Source organism: Nannospalax galili, unplaced genomic scaffold (genome assembly GCF_000622305.1).
Source record: "Nannospalax galili isolate Female #2095 unplaced genomic scaffold, S.galili_v1.0 scaffold760, whole genome shotgun sequence".
NCBI lineage: Eukaryota > Metazoa > Chordata > Mammalia > Rodentia > Spalacidae > Nannospalax > Nannospalax galili.
This window is the reverse complement of record NW_008347555.1, coordinates 974,430-997,174: the sequence shown is the minus strand read 5'-3', so window position 1 is coordinate 997,174 and position 22,745 is coordinate 974,430. Positions and strand designations below refer to the sequence as shown.

Below are 22,745 nucleotides of genomic sequence, written 5' to 3'. Positions count from 1 at the left end.
CTTGCGGCTTGCCCAACTGAACTGGGAGCAGAAGGTCGGCGAAATTTCTCGGAAGGTGCGTCTCCAATTCCTGGTATCCCTTATAAAGAAGGTGTGCGTGCGGAGGAGGGGAGGTGTTTTTTGTTTGTTTTCTTTTGGGGGGGTAAAGTTGCATGGAAAAAAGATGAGGCAGGGCACGCGGGGGAGCTGAGGCTGGGCGGACATCGCAACGACGCCGGGTTCTAGAGGCGCAGCGGCTGCGGCTTCAGCTTCAGAGCCTGCGGCGTCCAAGCGGCCAGAGCTGCGCTGGGATGGGGGGGGGGGGAGGCGGGGGGGGGGGGGGGGGGCGGAGCGTCTAGTCCGGTCCGGGTTTTGCCGGCAGCCCCCGGGCAGCGTTCAGAGCTCCTCTCCTGCCCGGGCGGGCGCGCGGCGGCGGCGGCGGCGGCGGCGGCGGCGGCGGCAGAGGCGGCGGAGCCTGAGCTGGGATGTAGAGGCGGTGGCACTGGAGGCAGTAGAGGCGGCCGTGGTGGCTAGAGCAGGCGTCCGAGCTCAGCTAGAAGAGCGACGGAGCCTCGTCCCCAAAGCCCGGCCCGCGTCCCGGCCTGCGCCCAGCCATGCGCGCCGCCTGCTGAGTCCAGGCGCCGCACGCTGATCCCTCCACTCGCCGCGCCGCGCAGCGCCGCGCTCCGCTCTGGGGTGATTAGTTGCTTTTTGTTGTTTTTTAATTTGGGCCGCGGGGAGGGGGAGGAGGGGCAGGTGCTGCAGGCTCCCCCCCCCTCCCCGCTTCGGGCCAGCCGCGGCGGCGCGACTCCAGCTCCGGACCCGAGCACGGCGGGCGACTGGAGCGGAGCGCACCGCGGCGGTGCCCTGGACGCCAGTGCCCTGAGCGCCAGTGCCCGGAGCTGAGCGCAGCTCCCGCCCCGCCCCTCCCCCTCGGCCTTGCAGCGACGGTGGCGGCTCGGGCGACTCCGAGAGCCGGTAGGTGTCGGGCCACAGCCCTCCCCTGGCCCCCCAGGAGGCCGGCCCCCTCCCCTTCCCCGCCTACCTCCCTCTCCTCCCCCGGGGCTCCCTGCGCGGCCAGGGCCGGAGTTCGCTGCAAGTCGGCGGAAAGTTTGGCGGCGCGGGTTCCCCCGAAGTTCAGGTGCGGAGAGCCGGGGACCGGGAAGGAGGGGTCCGTGTCTGGGAGGGGCGGGGGACGCCCGCCGCCTGAGCCGCGGAGCCTGGGAGACCTGGCTCGGGTGATGGTTCCGTGGCCGCTTCTATATCCAAGCCTTTTCCCAAGCCGCAGTATGCTCGGTCGCAGATCACTGAGTTCAGACAAAAAGAGGGGTTTTCGGGTTGAGGACCGCAGCTTGGGCGCCGAGGGGCGAGGTTGGGGCTTTCCCTGAGGGGGACCGTCCCTTCGCAGTGACTGGAGCTTGCGGGCAACGGGGCGCCGGGGGTCTTAGCCCCTGGGTGCTGGGCGGGCGCGCCGCCTGTGGGGGCGGCTGTTTGCTGGTCTCTAGCCGCACACTCCCTGCTTCAGACCCCACTCGCTGCCCGCTGTTTGGCGGAGACCCTAACTGTTGTGAGCGCCTTGGATCACGCGTGGCCGTGCCTCCTCTCCACTTGGAAGAGGCCGCGGCCACTTCTATATTTTCCCTTGGGCTCCGCGCCCCCGTTGCCCGTAGGGTGCCTGGCGGGCTGATCAAGTTTGACCTTTTTTTCTTGCCGTCAAAGTATATCGCCCCACCTCCGCCAGGCCCCGCGGCTCGCTATCCTTTCCTCTACAGCCTTGGGGAGTCCTGCGGACTGCATCGCGAGCTCCGCGTGTGCCCAGCAGCGTGCAAAGCCAGGGGAGGAGAGTGGGAGTGATCCCCCAGCTGCGGAGCCGTGGCGAGCGTGTATCCGAGCCTTGCTCCTCAGGCCCCAGATTTACCCCCAAGTCCCCCCTCCCGCCGAGCCCCCTCCCCTTTGCAACCCTGGGGCGAGGGGCTGTAACGCCGCGAGAGGAATGTGTTAATTTTCTGACTGGGGGAAGTTGTCCTCGCCCAGAATGGGCTGTTTTCCGGCGGGGAGCGCGGGGTGCGCCTGGCTTTGTTTATATATAGGATCCACAGAAAGTGAGGGACCCCGTTTTTAAGGGGGGGCTGTTCCGGAACCTGTCAGAAGAGTGCCCAATGTGGGAACCAGGAGGATCTCCTTTTCCCTCCGGGGAAATCGTGAGAGGTGCGCAGAGTTGGGCTGGTGCCACGGGTTGCAAGGAGGCACCATTAGATTTGGGGGGGTTCTGTTGTAACTCATCCGGAAAGACCTGCTGCCCTATCTCTTGAGACGGGCGGGGATTCAGAAGGTCTGGAAGCCTTACCCTACTTTGCCCCCGGAGACCCCGGGTAGTCTGAGAGTTGGTCTTAGGATTCGGGGGGTACCCAAAAGGAGAGGCTGGGATCAGCCTTCTGGTCCCCGCCTATCCCTGTGCCCCTTCGCAGTTTGGAGTCCTTGGTTTTGTGTCCCCCTCGCCCCCCCCCCCGCCCGGGATTTGCTCAGGAAGCGTTGGGAAGGGGGGGCGTGTGATTGCTTGGCCCTCGCCCCCGCCCCTGCCGGAGCCGCCCCGGGGCTGCAAGCAAACAGAGTCCCTTTCAAGTTTTCCGCTGGGGCCGCCTGGCGGGGGCTGCGAGTGTGGTCGCTGCGGACTTGTTTGGAGCGCGATTTGAACGCCCGGCGCCACCTCAGCTGCCCCCGCCCACGGGGTTGGGGGAGGTGTATGGTCCCCGCGATATGGAACCTTTAAATAAGACGTTTTGGGGCCCCTACTGGCCTAAGCTTGACCTGATCCTCTTCCGAAAGCCTCCGGTGTCCTGGGTTCTAGCCGCAACTGGAAACCCTTCGGATCTCCTTTTAGAGAGTGATACAGAGGAGACTCAGGCCGAGGCTACTTCTCTGTAACTGCATGGTGTTGATTTAGCAGTTCCCTAGATGAAAGTCAAGCTGGAGCTTGCGGGGCGGGGGGGGGTGGGTGGCCCGCTTTGCAGCTGTCACCCCCCCCTTCCAGAACGGAAATTGCCCTCTTTCCTTGGGGAGGCAGGAGGGGGTGTGTGTGACAGTTTGATTTTTGCCCTGGGAGGGGTGGGAACAGATGAGGGGAAGTTAGCCTATGAGTTCCCAGTCCTGATAGATTGGTGGGTGCCTCCCACCCCCATTCTGGCTGGAGCTGAGTTCTTCAGGGGAAGCCTCCCCTAGCCAGCCTTGAGTCTCTCCTTTCCACGGGGGGGGGGGCGGCGGCAGTTTTTCCTCAGCAAAAGATAGGCCCTTGGCTAGATGGGTGGCTTGACTTGGTACCTTATTTATGTGTATGTTTGGCCTACCCCCGCCCCCCAGCAGGTGACCCTCGCCTGGGCCTCCTATCTCTCTTGCAACAGAGCCTGTTGACTTACTCGAGCGGCCCTCCTCTTTATCACGTGAGGCCTGGAATGTCCACCCGGCTGGGCTGGGCTGCATGGGGGGAGGGGAGAGAATGGGAGGATTCTGAATCCAGGGCCCAAGCCCCTCGAAGGCCTGTTCTAAGGGTGCCCACTGTGATCCTTAAGTTTTTCTGCTGCTTTCCAGATTTGTCTTCTACCCATTTGGCAAGTGTGAAACTGAGGCCCATAGGATTATGGAGGGCAGGATTGTGTCTAGATGAAGAGCCATAATTCAACTGTAAACCTAAAAATTTACAGCCAATTTTGAAAGAGATGTATCTTAGCTCTGGAAATTGTTATTGAATATGTCAATGCTGTTGTAATGAAATAATTCTACTAATTATGTGGTTATTAAATAAATTTAAAAAATAAAAATAACAAAATAATTAATTTTTTTTTAAAAAAGAAATAGAGCCAGGGTGGTGGCTCACTCCTTTAATCCCAGCACTTGGGAGGCAGAGGCAGGTGGATCTCTGTGAGTTCAACGCCATCTTGGTCTACATAGTGAGTTCCAGGACAGCTGGAGCTACAGGGAGACCCTGCTTCAAAAAGACAATTTTATGTGTAGGAGTGTATTGCTTGCATGTATGTAAGTGCACCCATGTCGTGCAATTACCTGAGGAGGTCATAAGAAGGCGTTGGATCTCCTGGAACTGGAGTTAGAAACTGGTTAGTCAGCCATGTGGGTGTTTAGAATTGAACCCAGGGTCCTCTGCAAGAGCAGTCAGTGCTCTTAACCACTAAGCCATCTCTCCAGCCCCATATCCCACCTTCTTTAGGTACCCACCTAGTTACTCATGAGAGAGTAGAATGGAGATGGGGGACTTGCCTCCTGATCAGAGACCCGGATATGGACTGGGCTAGGTCAGTTAGTTGACTTCCTAAGGTGCAAAGTGTGGTAGAGGAATGAAGGAATATAGGTAGGTCAGACCCAGGCCTGTTTTCCTAGAGCTCCTGTTGATGGGATGATCATTTAATCACAAATAATTTCTAAGCATGGTGCACTGGAACTTGCCTTCACTGATCTTCATGGGGCAGGCTTTCCTACTGTCATTTACATGTAATTCATTTATTCATCCTTTGACCCAATGTGTAAGTATCAAGCACCTATTAGGTATCAAATCTTACCTTTCTGGGAGGCGCCCAGTCATCATTATGCCTCTGTTCTGGAGGTACAGCAGGATAGAAACTCTTCCTTCTCCTGGGACCCTGATTGTGCCCCCTGCCCACTCTTACTCCTACCACCTGGTCTCATTCTGAAGCTGTGTGTGTGTGGCTGTGTATGTGTGTGAAATGTCCTTGATTAAGTGTATTAATAGTTAAACTCTCACTCATAGCTGGAACTCACCAGACCACAAAAAGCCTCCCCCGTTACTCACGCACTACTGCCCAACAAGAATATCCCGCTAAAGTTTTTTCTGTATTCTTACTTCCCCCTTGCTCTGTCTGCCTCCCCCTCTGGGCTGAGCCCACCTTCCCAGGCTGCTGGCAGTGAGAAAGGACTACCCTTTCAAAGACCCAGAAATCTCAAACCCTTCATCTACCCCCAAAAGCCAGAGGCAGAATCAGCTGACAAAGATGTGACTGTGTGTCACTAAGCTGTTGAGTCTCCCATGTGAGAACCTGGATGGTATATGTGCTGGGACCCAGGACATGTGTGTGCAAGTTCTATATGTCTGTGAATCTGTGTGTAGAGTGTGTCTGTTTCATGATGTGATAGTCTGAGATGCACGATTTTGTGAATGAGTATATGTATCTGCATTGTATATGTACATGCTTATGAGTTTGAGAACTGTGCCTGAAAATCTACTTCATCCCTACATAATGTATATGTTCTGTATGTGTTGTGTGCTTGGAATTTTGTAGTGTTTGTGATTTGTGTATATCTGTTCTTTATATGCTTAAATCTAGGAGCGTCTTTTCCCTCAGTGGAATGTATATGGATTGTGAGTATTTGAATGAACCTGGAAGTGGGTATATCTGAGCTGGATGAGCAGTGATTTGTGTCTTTGGTGGCTAGTGGCTACAGCTGTGTGTTCCTTTCTCTTTCTCTATCTCTGTCTACCAGTCTTTTTACGGCTCTCCCGCTCTGGGTGTGAACTTCAAACCTTTTCCACTCATGTTGTGCCCTTCCCACTGCCCCCAACCCCCAGCAGGAACTGGGCAGCTTCCCCATCCGCCTGCCTGCTGGGAGTTTTGGAAGCCATGGAGGGAGACAGGCTGGGGCCGGGGTGACAGCGCGTATCCACGGTGATGGCAGCCTGTGATTACAGGAATAAAAGGATTTTAAGGTCACGGGTGTTTTTTCATACATTTCCCTTTGCTGGAGCCAGTGGCAGCAGAGGTCCACAGTGATGTGTGTGCAGATTGGAGTCTGCCCTTATGCAGGTGAACATGGATATGTGGGGCTTACCTGGGAGCACAGATACACATGTGCGTGTGTGAGCAGAGCCTGTGAGAGTGTATGCCAGTCTGCTTGGCACTCATGTGAGAGCCGGTGTCTTGTCCTGGATTCTCCTGGCAGGAAATTCCCAGGAAAACTTATGGGTACCCCATAGAGCTGGAACTCTGTAGTTCTATGCTGGGAAGAGTAGTCTGGCCTCAACCCTTGCTCACCTGTTTCCACCTCCTCCACTGTGTGCCTCTGGCCAGGAGAATAGCTGGACCCAGTCACCTGGACAAGGCCACAGTCTTGGGGTGTCAGTGCCCCTGGCCCAGCTCCAGTCCCTGTAATTGCATTCTGCCGCCTAATCCCCCACCAGCTCAATTAGATCTCAAATTCTTCATTTCCTGCCTCTGGTGCTGACCACCCTCTAGGCTTGCAGGGACTGGGGGGGGGGGGCGCTGGGCAGAGGTAGGGGTGGGATCCCAACTTCCTTCTTACAGGCATTAGGGAATCTGGGAGGGTCATAGTTCCTGGCACACTGACCCTAGAGCTCAGGTTAGAACCCGGGGGACCAGCAAGACAGGACTCTACTAGCCCTTTTGTGCCAACCACAGTATCCCCCTGTCCAGAAAGGGGTTTCCTGTTAACTGGTACAGGACTGCCCTTTAGCCAGGCCTCTAGGATACACCTTGACCATGGCCTCTGCCCACCTCCTGCTCTCACAGCAGTTGCCAGTTACCTCAGCACAGCAGTTGTGACCTTGTTTTTGCTTTTCTTTATTCTTTATCTTTTCTTTTGAGAGGGGTCTCCTTATGTAGCTCAAGTCAGCCTCAAACTTGTAGAGTGCACCCTGCTTCTGCCTTGCTGAGTGCTGGGGATTATAAGCATTCACCACCGCCTCTAACCATGACCTTGTTTTTGACCTTTTCCTGATGTCTGTTTTAAACCACAATCCTTCTAGGAGTTAGTGGGACCACTGAGGTCTCTTCCTACTAAGTCCCCCTAATGTCCTCCCTGGACCCCACCCATGTATGTATGAACAGTAGGAATCAGGGCCCATCAGACCTGGATGTATAAATCCTAGCCATGTCACCATGTGACTGGATATAAGATATATGGGCAAGTTGTGCTGTCTCTACCAACCTGTATCCTTATCTCTCAGATGGAACAGTAAGTGGTTACTTCATGAGACCAGTCCTAGATTGAATACAGGAATGGTTATATGGTGCTCAGCATGGGGAGAGGGGTTTACTACAGTCAGCAATCACTGGAAGCTGGCTTTCATAGTGGTAACTTCCTGTTCTCAGTGACTAGGAAGAAAAGAGCACAAGGCTCCATTTTGCTAATGGCCAGGTGTGTGACCTTTGCTGCATCACTCTCCCTATTCTGAGTTTCTCTTCCCCATCTGTGAAATGGACTGACAGAACTGGCCTCGGTATCAGAAGGTATACAGGAGGGTTGGATGCTTAGCCTCAGCAGGTTTCCCACATGTTATTTGCTCTCTTTCTTTCTTCACACAAAGCTTGGGCTTGGTCAAGGTAGTGAAAACAACAGACTACCAAGACCAAGGACTGGCCAAGGTCATGAGGCTGGTAATAGGGCCAGGGGATGACCTGCTGGCTCAGCTGAGCTGTGAGGCACAGCTTTCGTTCCCTGCAGGTCGCTGTGGAAAGTGGTGGCTTGTCTGATTATTTTTTTTTCTGGAAAGGGGAGTCTACCCCTCCTCCCCAGGAGGTGCCCATGGCAGCCGCTGTGCTGACAGGCCTCCTGGCTTTCTTGCTGGGGTGACTGGCAGCTCTGGAAGGCTGGCTGTGCCCAACTCAGCCTCAGGGAAGAGGGAACCGCAAAGATCTCCCTCCCAACACGGATCCACAGCGCCCCTCCCACTCTCAGTCTGTCCTCTCTGTAGGACTGGCCCTGACAGAGGTGGGGGGCCTCTTTCAGCCTCAGGCTTCCCCAGTGCTTACAGGCTAACCTCCTGCTTTCTATGACCTCTGTCACTCACTGGCCTGGGCTCTTTAATATTTCATGGCCCTTTAGGCCAACCCCCTGCCCCAACCCACACGGCCCCCTTTGTTTGCCTGCCGCCCCCCTTGGGGCATCCTTGTCACTGAATTACTGACCCAGAGGCTGCCTCTGCCTTCTCCCACTGCATCCACCCACCCGTCCCCTTCCCTGTCCCTCTTGACCTGCCATCCTTACACCTCCACTGATGATACCCTCCATCTCTCCCCTCTGACATCTCTGACCATTTTCCTCTTTTGTCAGCCTCCTCCTTCCCAGTGGAACAGAAGCCTGTCTTTGCGCCCCTCCACCCCTTCCTGCCCCCTCCCCTGGCGGGGTTGGCCATCAGGAAAGCTGGTTTTATTTATTTTTCTGTTTGTTTGGGAAGAGGGCAGTGGCAGCTCCGGGCCCTGACTGCTGTGCTCTGCTTAGAGCAGTGGGCAGGCTGCCGCACTGGCCTCCCAGGAATGTGACTGGGACGCCCAGCACTATATTTACTTCCCTCCAGCTGCTGGGCCCAACAGGGCAGAGCCAGGCCTGCCGGGTGGCCTCTGGGCCACCCTCTCCTGTCTGGCAGACCCCACGTGGCTCTTGGGCCCACCACTCCCTTCTTTGCCTCTGACCTCCTGTGACCTCAGGCTCACCTCGCCTGCCAGCAGAAATACTTGTTTGCCATCCTGGAATAAGCGTATAGTGAGGGTACTAGAGGAGGTACCCAGCAGACCCCAAGCTCCCATCCAGGGGCCTAATCTAGGACTAATCTGCTGGTCAGAACTATGCAAAACATCACTTCAGGTCCCTGTGTTTGTCATAGTTCTTCAGCTCTCTTGAGATCACTGGCAGGGGTGAGGTGGGGCAATGCCAGAGCACCTGGACCCCTCAGACCCCTCATACAGAAGGCCCATGTACACATACCTGAATGTTTACATGTGCATGTGTGCAGAAAGACTCCCTTAGTCAATGAGTACATGCTGGGTGGCACCTTTCTTGGAGGTAGCACTATGCTTCTTGTCACTGACTCCCTCATTCATCAGATGCTTACAGAGGGTTTTTGAGCCTGTTCTTTGCCAGCCTTGCAATGGGATATGGCAGTGACTCCTCTCTATATGCCCAGTGCCTGGCACCAGGTAAGTGTTCAAAGAGCCTTAGCTGCTGCTGTCATCAGTCCTCTGTCCCCAACTATTACTGTTATGATCATATATTACAACAGTGACTTTTACAGTGGCTACCCCAGCTTAAGCCACTATGTCAACAGCTTTCTGACTTTTCCCATCTTTAAACTCCACAGTAGCCTAGGGAGTTGCGTATTGTTTATACTCTCATGTACGGATGAGGAAACTGAGGCGTGGAGAGTCTGACTTGGCATTGGCAAATGAGGTTAGATCCTGGTAGAGCCAATGACAGGACAAAGACCCTGAAACCAACCAGGGCTAGTTCACTGTCATGTTTTCTGCATGTTCCACACGCTATCCACCACAAGGAAGACTCCTGAGGGTTTACTGAACACAGGCCTCAATGTGCTTCCCCACTGAGGCACCATAACCTCTAGCAGTGGGCCTGACATGAGGTTAGAGAAGAGGGCTGGTTGGCTAGTTGGGTCAGTGAATGAATGAGCAGATCATTGGCCATGTGAGTAAACTTTCTCAAGGGCCATTGGGATGTGGGACAGGCTGGTATGCAGATACCTACCGGCTCAATGGAGCATTCTGGGAAGTCTGGTCAGGGTCTTCAATGCAGCCAGGGCTTACAGATAGGGCCAGAAAAGAAGCTGCTGGGCAGAACCTGTGGGATGGACCTTAGTGCTTCCATCTGTCAATTGGGCTTTGGAACCTTTTCTTGGCTAACTGCCAGCTGGCCAAGACTTGGGGCCAAGCCTGGGAGGTGAAGGGACTGTGGCGGGAAGGAGGAAGCTGTGGGTGGTGAAGACAGGAAGATGAAGCGTGGAGCTTGGCTTGGAACCTGAGAAGCTGGGAGACCAGTGCTGACCTGATGTGGGCTGGGCCCTCCCCCTGAGCCACAGGGTAGGGGGCACAAATCCCCAGCCACCCACTCTTGCTCCAGTGCAAACTCATTTCCTGACATCTGCATTGTTAGTGGCTGTACTGCCGGGAGGAGGTGACCTGTCCCCTGGGATTAGACAGGCTCCTCCCCAGACCCATAGTGCATCCCTAGCTTCATGTCATTTCCTGTTGACCCTGATGGAAGAAAACCCAGCCCCTCTCCTGCCCAGTCCCCTCCCCAAAAGCCGAGTAGAGAATTGGTTAACTGGGAGATCCAGGAAGGCATAACCCCTTCCTAAAGCTGTCAGATCTTGGTAGTCTCGAATTTTTAGTGACAGGACTCTAGAATCATAGGCTATTTGCAATGGGAGGATGGTTAAGTCAGGATTCTTGTCATGTTGGGATTCTAGAATCACAGAAGCATGGGTTTTCCTGTGGGAAGGAAGCATGAATGGTCATGCTTCAGTCTCCTAGTTTGATGATATTTGGGGGTAGGGAACTGCCCTGAGGTCACAGATCCTGGAGCTCTCAAGTGATAGGAGCCCAGTCCTGTCACTGAAACACCAGTTCTGCCTGTAGGGGGTGGGCTGTGGGCCCAGTCAAGCAGCAAGGGACAAGGCTGGCCTGCAGGCACAGGAGGGGTCCTCCCCGTGGCCGCCTGCCGCCTGCTGCCCACGCTTCCCGAGGCACCAGTTTGAGGAGGAAATGCAGGCTGTTGCTTCCAGCGACAGCAGGCAGGGCCGGGCTGCTTCCCAGCTCCCTCTCTGACTCATGGCTGCCTGCAGCTCCCTTCCCCTGGGGGCCTCAGCAGCCCCATCTGTGCAATGGGGAGAGTAGGCTTTGTCCTGCAGTGTGGTATCACTGGGACAGTAAGGCTGGGAGTCTTCCCAGGATGGCTTTTAGGCTGTGGAGAGTGAGAGAATAGTCCAGAAGAGCCTAAGACTTGGCACTCAATCAAGTACTGGGAAGCTGCCCCCAAAAGCCTGGGGAAGAGAGACTTGGTTCCTGAGCAGAATATAGGTTTGTAGGGTGAATAGGTAAAGGCAGGAACTGAATTAATTTCAGGAAGAGATGGGATGGGAGGCCCAGCCTCCAGCTCCTCTTGACTCCAGTATACCCATCTGTAAAATGGGCCATTACTCAGCATCTGCACTGCCTGGATATGTGTGTGGTGCTGGGGCCACTGGGGCAAGTAGCATATCTGCCAGAGAGAGGGAATCCTTGGCTACAGGGTAGGGGTGTGACTGGGTCACAGGAATGACTTGGGGGACATAAGGAGCTCACTAGCCAGGGAATGACCAGAAGAAAATCCCAGCTGTTCTTGTCCGCTACTCTCCTGGGAAGAAGACCAGACAAGCTGAGGGGTTGGGACTTGGGAGGAATGCCCTGTGGTCCATACAGTCATCCCAGCCTGGCAGCCACATGGATGTGCCCTTCACTGCTGCAACTCATCCCCATTCTCTGTGATGGAGGCTATGGCTGCCAGGAGGGGGCTGGGCCTTCATCCAGATTTCACAGCCTTCTCCTGGGGCCTCTGCCCTGTCCTGAGCTGTTGCTGCAGGGGCTGCAGATGTCATTTCATTGGTCCAGGCAAGTGGGAAGCCTCCAGAAGGTACTCCTGGGAGGTTGGAGGGGAGCACTTAGGGTACAGGCAGCTGCCACCCATCAGGCTGGCTTGCAGTGATCTTCCCTGTCCCCCATGTGCAGGGCCAGGGACCAGGAGAAGGTGTTTTAGGAATTAAAGCTGGCTTTCCTTTCCCCCAACTGCCCACCAGGCTCTGAGCTTTGGTCTCTTCCCATTGCTGGCTCTCTGTAGAGCCACCCAACTCCACCCCAAGGCTGGGAGGAGGCACAGCAGGCTCAGAACGGGTACCCGCCCAGCCAAGTATTTGTAAGAGCTGTCAGAGACAGACAGGCACGTGGGGAATTCGGTGCATGTGGGGCTGGGGGAAGCAGCGGGTGGGTAGAAGAAGGGGAGCTGTGGCTCTCTCCTGGCCCACTGAACCCTGTGAAGATGAAGCTGCAGCCCCCTCACCCCCCCATTTCTTGCAGGCATCTTTTGCCTGTACCAGGGCAGTGTGGGGTCAGAGATGGTGCTAATCCTGTCCAGGGTCCAAGCCTGGAGAGACCCTTTGGTGGAGTCAGAGTATCTATGCAGGAATCCCGGTTGTACCCGACTGTCGCCTCCAGGAAATAGCAGCTGTCAGGTTCCCCACCCCCACCCCCAGCCTGGCATAACTTGTTTCCTGGCCAGGGTCCGGTTCAGTAGATTGGCAGAGTTTGGTATTGCCCAGCCTGAGCAACAACAGGCAGGATGGAGAGAGCCATGTTTATAAACCTAAAGTGAGGGTACTTTGAGGAGGGACCTCAGCCCTTAGAATCACTATGCAAAGGACCCCAATTTAGTTGCCTTTGTGGACTACCCTTAATAAATCCTGCTAAGGACGACAGAGCCCAGAGCTGAGTAATGCATGATTTTTCACAACTGAGACCCAGAAAGGCATATATTGGCCCAAGGTCACACAGTAGACCACCTATCTTTCCCACTATTCCTCAGGTAGGTGGGGCCAACAAGAAGAGGTTAGCTTTGGGATTTGCTGGGGATGGGAAGATGGGGGCTAAATTTAGTCAGCTCTACTGATCTGGGGCCTCTGGGAGCAGCTGTTAGGGGGTGCACAGACAGAGGCCTGAAGCTGCATTTAGTCTGGACAGAAATATCCTCCCCCCACATCCCCCATCCACCCACTGGTTGGGCAGCCAGGCTGTGGACTTGTCCCCTGAGGGGCAGCTTGCCTGGGCCTGGCGGCCGGCAGGACAGGCAAGATGACCTGATAGGCTTTTCCCAGATCAGGTTTCTATGAAACAGGAACCGGAGCTGTAGCCTGGGCCATGGGGGCCAAGGCAGCGGGAGCCTGGGGGGCCAGAGTTGCCTCCCTCTCCCTTTGCTTGCTGATGCAGCCTCTCTTTGACAGAGGCCTGGGGAAGCAGCAGGTTATTTATCAAGCCAGCCTCCCTGCTGTGTCTGCCGCCTCCTCCCTACCTCTTGAGCTGGCGGCCATGAGCCCAGCAGAGTAGGGTGAGCTGGGCGGGGAGGGTGGCAGGATTAGCTCAGGAGACATGAGTCACCCAATCCCTAGCAGTGCTTCGAGGCCCTGCGGCCTAGCAAGTAGAGCACACACGTACCCCACATACAGCACTGCCAGGGGCACACAGTATAGACACAGTCACAACACACCCAATTCCACATGCCTCAGCATGTCCACTGACACGCATGGTCCAGACTCCGTTATATACGTGTGGGGACCTCAGAACCACACTCACCTAGGCCTGGCGTGCATGCATGCTGGCATGGATCTAGGCAAATGGACATGCACAGTCACATATATAGGCAGGAAGCTACACTTACCCTCACAGACCTTGCACACTTCTCCATCCTGTTGCAGGCTCAGGCAGTTGTCTGTAGGTCATGGCTCACACCCACATGAGGCTGTTAGGGGTTAGGCCAAGAATAGCAGCACAGTGTAGCTTGCTGAGTGCACCTGCACACACACATGCACATGCATGCACACAGGACATGTTCAGGACTCTGCTGGACCCTGTTGAGGCTTATACAAAAGAGACCTCCTTCAGCCATGTTGTCATCTGATCTGTGATGTGGTAGTGGGGTGCTTCCTCATCACTAACCTATTGTAGTCCCATTTGTGGCCTAGTTGCTCCTAGCATTAGGGTACTCTTGTATCATCTATTCATGTAGAGTAGATGGGACAGGCAACGGAAAGGAGCTAACCAGGAGGACATGCCATGGAAAGTACATTTTTCCAGGAGCATTGAGTGGCCAATCTCTCCCCACCTCCCCTCTCTTGAGGTGGGGTCCATAAGAAATGAAGGCATGTCTGTCTGCCCTCCTGCTCACCCTGGCATCCACTTTTCTCTATCCCTCTGCTCCCAAGGCCATCATTACTTAGTGCCCCTTCAACCAGCATCCTGAGACTTGGAATTTGCCTACAGCTCTGGTTCTTAGTTTGTATCTCGGCATATGGTACAGGTCTGACAGGAGGGCCTGGGCTGTGAGGTTGGCAAGATGCCTTCAGGGGTCTCTAAACCTTTGCCCCATTGGGGCTGGGGTTTGCCTTCTCTCCACACAGACCTAGAGCCATTTTCCATACAAGAGGAAGCTTGCCATTTTCAAATGAGAGCATTGAGTTGAGTAGGGATGGCCTGGCAGTCATGATGGGCTTTGATACTGTTGCCTGACACCCAGATTATAGATCATTTGGGGCCCAGGTAGGCTCCCACCTCCTGGCCACATGGGGCTCTTTATAAAAAATGGACGATGAGTGATTGGGGTAAGAGGGAGAGGGTTCCAGGCGGCCTGAGAGGAACCAGCAGTAGTGGCTACTTGAGAAACTAGACGTCCCCCAAGCTGGGGACCCTGGTTTGGTTATTTTCCATTCTGTGTCAAGGGCCAGTCTGCCAAGTCTTTTTTTTTTTTGAGACAGGGTCTCTCTGTAGCCCCAGCTGTCCTGGAACTCACTATGTAGACCGGGCTGGCCTTGAATCCGCCTGCCTCTGCCTCCCGAGTGCTGGGATTAAAGGTGTACACCACCACGCCCAGCCACTAAGTCTTCTAATCTTTTCTCAGGATCTATAGTAAATGGTGAGAGTTAGAGGTGTGACTTATTGGTAGAACAGCATGTATGAGGTTCTAGGTTTGGTCCCCATCAAACCATGTTGGGGCTAGTGGTGGGTATGTTCTTACAAGTACTTCCTAAACCCTCTGTCTGTTCTACCAAAGCCAGAATTTTTCTGGGAGTGGCAGGCAGTCCTCAAGAAACTTCCTTAGACTATCTTGAATTTAGCCCTGTCTGGGGCTATCCTTAGATGGGATGCTGAGGTGTAGGCATGAAGAAGCTGTTCAGCTGGGTGGCAGAAGAGGTGGGATTGATTGGTTGGACCCCCAGGTAGAGGAACTGGGGTCCTCAGGTAAATTGGAAGGTTTCACATTGTGGGAAGAAAGAGAGCCAACCACAGTTCTAAGACCACTGACATAGCAAAGCCACAAACAAGGAACTTGAGCGGGAACTTCGAGGTGACAAGTGGGGTCTTTACAGGGTGATGAGGGGCTACATACATTGCTTGTATAGCAGGCTACAGGGCCTACGGGAGGTCTAAGTGCTAGCATAGGGCAGACCTGGAAAGGTTAGCTATAAGTATAGGTGGAATCTTCCTGTGGTTAGAAGAGGCACAGGCTGGGCCAGATGGCACCTCCTTCCTAAGAACCTTCAGATCCCAGAACATACTCATCTCCTGGGGGTCTCTACACGCTCAGCTGGGGACCTGCAGAGTAGATGACAGGGACTGCTATGGCGGTGGAGGGTATAGAAAATAGGCATAAGGGAATTAGCTCAGAGTTCACAGGGAAACTGGTAGACCTGGGGCTAGGGCCTTGGTCATCCAATACCTATGGCCATAGCTGGCCTTGACATGCTGGCAGGTGAAGGCCATAAATTAATAAGCTAACCCTACATCAAGAGCTTCAGGTATGTAGTCTGCAGGACACAGATGGGTTGGAGTTGTTGGCTACATTTCATACTGGAGCTTGGGCTTAGGAAGATTGAGCAGCTTGTTTGGGATCCCCTAGACTAGGGATCCCAAGGCAGAGAGAGCAAGGATAAAAATCCTGACTTCAGCCAGGTATGGTGGTGCACACCTTTAATCCCAGCACTCAGGAAGCAGAGGCAGGTGGATCTCTGTGAGTTCAAGGCCAGCCTGGTCTACAAAGTGAGTTCCAGGCCAGCTGGGGCTGCAGGAGAACCCTCTCTCCAAAAGACCAAAAAAGAAAAAGTCCTGACTTCAAAGCCCAATCAGACCCTTTAACAACCTGTGCCTCAAGATGAGGCGCTCCCCTAACTCACCCCAGAATCACACATGGTGAGTAATGTTTGCAGTTAGGACTGCTAACCTTTTGAGTCTAAGGAGGATGAGTGCCCACAAGGGTTGTTCCTGCTGACAAGTTCTGAGATACTTCCATTACTAGACTTGAGGCACTAGGCACCTGCTAAGGGTCACACACCTCTTCCGCCTTACTGGGGCCCCTTTCTACTCTCTGGGGAACTCTTCAGGAGTATTGAGAGAGCTCCTGTAAGCAAACACTTCCTCTTGGGTACACAGGGGCAGTCAAGATGACATGCCCCCTGACCCCAGTCCTCTGGTCAGTTTGCCACTTAGCCAAAGAGAGCCCCAGATTTCATTGGCCCTTGGACCTCAATAAAGATAGGCCCCCAGGATCAGCTAACTTGGGTGGAGGTTGGTCCCCACCTCAGTTCACTTCTTTTCTGGTCAGTTTCTTCATCTGAAATGGCTGAGTTCTGTTCATTCTGAAGCAGAAGGCCTCATTAAGCCCTGTACTGGCAATTCGGTTGCCCAGGGCTACTGCTGCCCTTGTGCTGTCATATGAACCTGGGGTGGCAAGAAGGGCTCTAGAGTCGGGTCAACCTGAATTTATCAAGCTTCACTTTTGCTGTCCAAGCTTGAGCAAGTGACCTTGATCATTCACTGCTCTACCCAGTCTGAGCCTCAGCATCCTCAACTGTGAAGTGGAAGAACCATGTTACCCCTGTCTTCTGGCAGCTGTGAAGATGAAACAATATGGTGTGGATAGAGTACAGGACTCCATAGATGGTAGTGACAGTGGGCTCCCTCCCCATCACCCTGTCCTCCTAGTTTCTGATCCCCTAGCCTTGGTCTTGAGGATTTAGGGAAGGAGATGGTGCCAGTCTGCTGGCTCAGCTGGCCTGGTCACTGACCTTCAGAGCACCCAGGCTGTCAAGGCCGCCTGACTGCCTCCCAGGCGGGTGGCGGGGCGCGCCAGCCAGCTCCTTGCCTGACGCCACCCTCCCCTGCTCCCACTCTCCTCTCTCCCTCTCTGCGCCTGTGTGTGAGCTAATTAATCTCAGCCCCTTTGGGAAATTAGAACACTGCAGCCGAGTTCTCAGCCTTCCAGAGCCTGTGCTGTTACTGGGCCATACCAAGACCCACTGGTTTGGGAGCACTGAGGTCAAGGGTAGCGTCAGCAGGATGAGCTGAGCAGGTCATGGGTCTCTCTGAGAATTACCCCCGCCCCCCATACACACATACACACTTTGGGGCTGAAGGGCTCTGGCTCTGTCCATAGTTCTTTCTCAAAACAATTTCCATAAGGACACCAGGCAATCTTACAGTGAAAACAAACCCCCTTTGGCCTCTTCAACTTGGCTTCCAGGCAGTCATGATCAACCCTCACCCCATGTTCTACCTCACTATGGGGTTGTCCTCTTGCTTGCCCAGCTAGAAGGCTGATGGAGACAGATGTAATTATGGAATTTTGCTTGGGAAATTAATTTGAAAAATGTTAATTAATTGATGGTTCTGGAGGTGGCGGGCTCCATGCTCGGCTGGCCCTGCTGACGTCAGTAGTGACCCGCTGGAGATGTGCAGCTTCCTGGGCAAGCTGGGGAGAGGGACCCCAGTGATTCCTTTAGGCAGCCCTAGCTACAGATAGATGGGACAATGAGGAGCAAAGGACACATCCTGACCTGTGGCAGATACCTAGGTGGCAGGGTTTGTTAGCTAGACCTCCTAAGGATGAGCTCAGTGTCTTTTTTTTTTTTTTTTTTGAGACAGGGTCTCCCTGTAGCCCCAGCTGGCCTGGAACTCGCTATGTAGACCAGGGTGGACTTGAATGCACAGATACCCGCCTGCTTCTGCTTCCTGAGCTCTGGGATTAAAAGTGTGCGCCACCACGCCCGGCTCAAGAGCTCAGTGTCTTAAGAACTTGCCATTCATCTATCTGTTCTGTTAGAGTAACCATTGTCAACTTCCGTGGTGCACTGATCCCAGCGGCTCAAGTGTCCAGGTCTTCCAAGAGTGACATGGTTGAGCCACCAAGTGCCCCCAGCCAACAGACCATTAAGTGTCCAGTTCCTCCAAGAGTGGCATGGTTGGGCCATTGTGCAGTCTCAAACAAGTTAAGCTATTCCAGCAAGATGGGACACAGAACTTAGTGTAACTCCCAAGGAATTCCAGCTGATAGACTCCCATAGGCAGCCAGCCCACTCTCGTAGTTGAGGGTCCATGGAAGACAGTAACTTCCCTCCAGCCTGTCACCCCTGGTGTCATTTTGCTTTCTCCTACTATCCCATCTACTTGTCAGAAGGCCTAGTTGGAATGAAGGTCAGATGCCCTATGCATACCAGGACAATAGGAACCTCCCCATACCTTCAGGCCTCTTTGGTGCCATTGACCACAAGCTTCAGTTAGACCAAGTCCTAGTTTTGTGGGCACTCTCTGTCTAGAAAAGAAAATGGTCAGGGCTGGGGCAAGAGGTTTCCAGGCCTGGAAAAAAATCAAGGATACTCTCCAGATTGTTGTTGGACTTGGGTTCCCCCAAACTATACAGTCTTCTGCAACCTCCTTAGCTACCCTGAGCCTCATTTCTTCTGGGAAGTGAAGATAATTACAAATACTGTTCTGAAGACTATGGGTTGGCAGAATAGGTGGGACTATGCTGCCCCAGCAGGGTTTTGGAAGAGAAACCCTGGTTTTTGTGGTTTAAAAGGAGATGTTTGTGAGGGATTCAAGAACAAGCATCTATCTTACAGCTCTGACCCAGATTTCCTTGTGTATCCCTTCATCCCCAGAATTTCTACAGAACCAGCAGGCCCTAAAGAGAATTTGGTAGCCACACTGGGAATTTGTATCTCATGTCAGTCTGATGTGATTTGTAGCTCTAAGTTTCTTCAAGGTCTGACCTCCAGTCTTAGGTTAAGTATGCCATATTCATTCCCTGAGTATCCCGAGGGCCAGCCAGAGGGAAGTAGATTCCACTCAACACCTCACCTCCTCCAAGAAGACAGACCTCTGTTACTACCCCAGCATGTTAGCCTATGGGATGTGTTCAGTTCTTTGTATAAACGATTAGTGTGTCCATGTATCCCTGAGACTGGGTACTCCCAAATGGTGGTACCCATAGCATCTCCTCTCAGTATCTCTATGCCCAGTGCATGGTTATCACTCCACAGGGGCACAGGGCTCCTCTGTTCCCATTTTAAAGGTTTGTTAAGGCCTTATGAGGACAGGGTCACCCAGCTTGTTAAGGAGCAGAACTTATCTGGCCCAGGTGGATGCTAGAGCTACTTGGTGTCCTCAGTCAGAGGCCACCTTTCAGGCCTCCAGAGGGAACAGGGGTCATTTCTAGATGCCTGGCAGGTCTAGGTAGTATTCCTGGTATCCATTCTTGAGCCTTGTGCCCCTGAAAGCTTGGTAGTGAAGGGTTCTGGCTTGAGACAGAGGGCAGGTCACAATCTCTCTGGGCCTCAGTTTCATCTATAAAGCAGGGATCCCAGTACTTTACCCTGCGGTGCTTGGGGCAAGGGGTAGTTAAAAAAGATGTGTCTGTGTTCCTGACTGCTGCCAGGTCCTAGTTATACAGGTTCTAGTTATAGCACCGTTATTACTATTGATGCCGTGAGGTGGTTATGGCATTATTCATGCTCTCTAGGCCCCAGCAGCTGCTGTGGCTGTGTCTGAACTTAAGAGGCTGGTCCACAGAAAAGGAGTTGCAGCTCCTAATTAGTCAACTCTCCAATGGAGAGAGGGCTTGGGTGTTTACATTTTGCTGCAGGCTCCCACCTGCCGAAGAGTTCCCCACCTCCTCCTCCACTGTGCTGGGATCGGGGCTCTTTGTCTCCTGCCTCAGGTAGAGGGCCTGGCCCCAGGCGGAAGCTTGCCCAAATTTCCCCTGCCACTCCCTCTGCCTCCCAGACCTCTGGGGCCATGAATCATTTATGAGGCAAAAATGAAACCAATTAAGGACAAACTTTGAAAGCCTCTAATTGCTGCGCCTGGTGGCACCGAGGAGTGCGGGGCTGGGGGCCGCAGGCCTGCCCGCTGCGGAATCTCCTTGGCCCAGGCCCTCCTTTCCAGGCTTCCTGCCCGCTGAGTCTCCGGGTGCGTCTTTGGGCGCCGCGGCCTCCTGGCTCCCGCCGCCTCCCGGCCCGGTCGCATACGTGCCTACGAGGCTCTGGGCAGCCACTCGGCGCCCGCCCGGGTCCCAGGCCGGCTAATTAGACCCGGCTCCCTCCTGCGCTGCCTGCTCCAGGCCCGAGGTGATGGCGGCTGAGACTGCCCTTCTGGGGCCTGTGCCCCAAAGCTGGCCGCCTTTTTCAGACCAAAGCTCTGCTCGCCTGGCTTAACTCAGACAAGCCCAGGATTGTCCTGGAGCCAGGGGTCCACGTAGCAGGCACAAGGGGGTTCAACTCTGCTAGGTTCTGGATGCCTCAGAGAAATTCTTATCCCAGCCTGAGGGGAAAGGACTGGGTGGAGTGCAGCTAGGGACTGGGACGCAGTTGAGCTTCTAGGGGTACTGCATTGATGAGTGGAATCCACTGCCTGTCAGCTTTGCCACAAATGATGTGACCTTATGCAGATTCTTTAGCCTCAGTTTCCTTTTTATAGATTATCAGGACTGGCTAGTTTTCTCCTGGATTTGGGATTTAGGGAATTGGGCTTTATATGACCCTCCTCTCTTGGGGGTTGCGAGTGGGTGGAGGCCAGAATCTAGACCCAGCCAGGACCTGCCTCACTGCAGTGAGCCAAGGAGTGCCAGAGAGTCTCTAGGCTTGCTAGTTGTGCTGGGGGCCATGCAAGCCCTGGGCGCTCAGGCTTGCTGTTTGCTGAAACAGAATTTCCGTGCTTGTGTTTTTCCATAATTATATTAGCAGGTGGGATTTTTCCTTGGGGAAGTGGTTTGAGGGGGAGCAGGGAGTACCATGGCTGTGTCCCCGCCTGCTCCAAGCGTGAGCTCACACTCAGCTCTGCCTGCCCGCCTGCCGTAATGATTTTTTAATTATGCAGCCAGTGCTCAGAATTGCTAATCCACCTCTAGCCCAGTGTCCCCTGCTGCAGCTCACACCCCAGCCCCTTGTTACCAACCTCCAAGGGGTGGTGCCCAGCTATGTGCCCATCACTGCATGCTGAGTGTGGAGACAGTAGGCCAGGAAGAGTCAGAGGGGCACCTTTCCTCCATCTGCAAGAGACAGGGCTTAAGGAGGTAGCAGTGGTTGTTTTCTTTGTCCCCTTCTAGTCTCAACATGGCTTGGACTGGCCAGGGCAGCTGTGTCTCTAGAAGAGGGCAGAGGAGTGAGCAGCATCCACCCCCAAAGATGTCCACATCAACTGGAGGAACATAGCTCATCCTTCCAGTCTTGTGTGACCCCAAGGACCTATGCATACAAGCACTACCTTTGTCCCTGTCACACCTACAATCATACCTTTTTCCCTTCTCCACACATACTCAGCCACACAGCTAAGCTGCAGCACAATGGCAAGCTCTGTGCTTCTCACACTCAGCCACACCTGAGGCCTGGGGCAACCTCAGGAGGCCCAGTAGCCAGCTCCCCCAGCTCACCTCCAGACCCCAGTCCTCCCTCCTTTCCCCATTCTCTTCTGAGAGGTGCACTGAGGTCTCCCTGCTTCTGTCGTAGGGGGCTAGCTGCCTGTGGCTGGGCTGCCAGAGCCTCCATCGACTCTGACCTGGGGGAGCTGGGGGGGGCAGCAGCACAGTGGCAGCGGGTGGCTGCAGCGCCTCTCCAGGCGCCCAGCTGTGGCATCTGTCAAGGTCAGATAGCGACTCCGGAACTAGCCAGCTTGGCCCCATGGCCCCTCTCGCCTCATTATTTTTGTGTTCCCCCGGCTGCAACGACACCTCCCTCCTCCTATCCCTCCCCTTCTGCCTCCCCCATGCCTCTGCAGGGAGAGCTTGCGGTCTGGGGGCTTTTGTTTTCCAGTTTTTACCACGCTCAAGTCAGGCAGGCAGGCAGGCAGGCAGGCTGGCTGGCTGGCTGCTAGACGTTGGCCAGAGCTATTGGACCTTGAACAGCAGCAGACAGGTGCCTCCCTCCTGGCTAGGACAGATTCTCAGCTAGTAGAACAGTGAGTTGGTTTCTCAGAGAGATAAACTGAACCTGAGTGCAGCCCAGCCCCCACCCCACCCAGCCCCAGGCACACCTGTGGACAGCTTCCTGTTTCCATAGGGGCCCTAGCAGCTGGCACCAGTTCTCCCCCACATCATCCCCATCACACTCAGGCCTGCCATAGGCTCACAGTGCACATGCCACTGTCTCACAGCTAAGACAGGTTAACACACACAGACCAGAAGAACCTGCAGACACCCATCCACCATAGTACTTGTGTACCACACAGGCGGCTACATACATGGGCAGGTATGGAAAATGCCCTCCACCTTGCACATTGGAGGCTTACAGTCAAGTACTTCCACCTGTGCTGGTATATAAGCCTGTGTGTACAGGCGTGCTCCAGTCCACAAGGGTGGCATCATAGACTTCACTTGCACCTGGGCACACCCACAACCTACCAGGCACACTTAGGCTCCTAGCATACACTTGTCTGATATGCCTCGTCAACACAGTGTGCTGCTCCTTAGGACATGTACTTGGCTCTGGCCCAGGTTCCCTTTGTTACAGGTGTCCTATGTTTCTTGAACAGTTTATACACCCAGGGGGCCTTTGGGCCTTGAAATGCTGGAAAGAGGCCTGTGCTTGGAGTGTCCAGAGTGTGGAAAGGACAGTTGTGTTAAATATACTACCCCACCCACCTGGCCCAAGAGCACCAGCTTGGAGTGGGATGGGGGTGATTCCAGGTGGGTCCTGATGGACTTCTAGCAGGAGTGCGAATATGCCTTCTCAGGCACCACAGCCTCTGATTCCTAGGATCTCTGGGGCAGCCCTGGCCATCTACTTACTTTCTCCTCCAGCTGTGAACTGCTGTGGCTATCCCTGGGAGGGGGAGTAGCTGGAGGGTTTAGTGGTGGCTAGACGACCCCCCCCCCCCAGGAAACCCAAAACCCTGGGCCAGCCGGGTGGGGGGTTGGGGCAGGCA

General features: G+C 54.4%; 1 protein-coding gene across 3 annotated transcripts in view; it reads left to right on the top strand.

Moving 5' to 3' along the window:
* Positions 1-410: 410 nt before the first annotated feature.
* Positions 411-22,745, top strand: part of Cxxc5 (CXXC finger protein 5) — a 34,538-nt gene continuing 12,203 nt past the window's right edge. Inside the window, exon 1 of one of the 3 annotated variants that reach the window (XM_029568899.1) lies at positions 411-675. The gene's annotated coding sequence lies outside the window, so the exon portion shown is untranslated. Of the gene's footprint in view, positions 958-993; positions 1,121-22,745 lie in introns of those variants that run through there. The other 2 variants (XM_008844283.3, XM_008844284.3) reach the window with 2 other exon arrangements.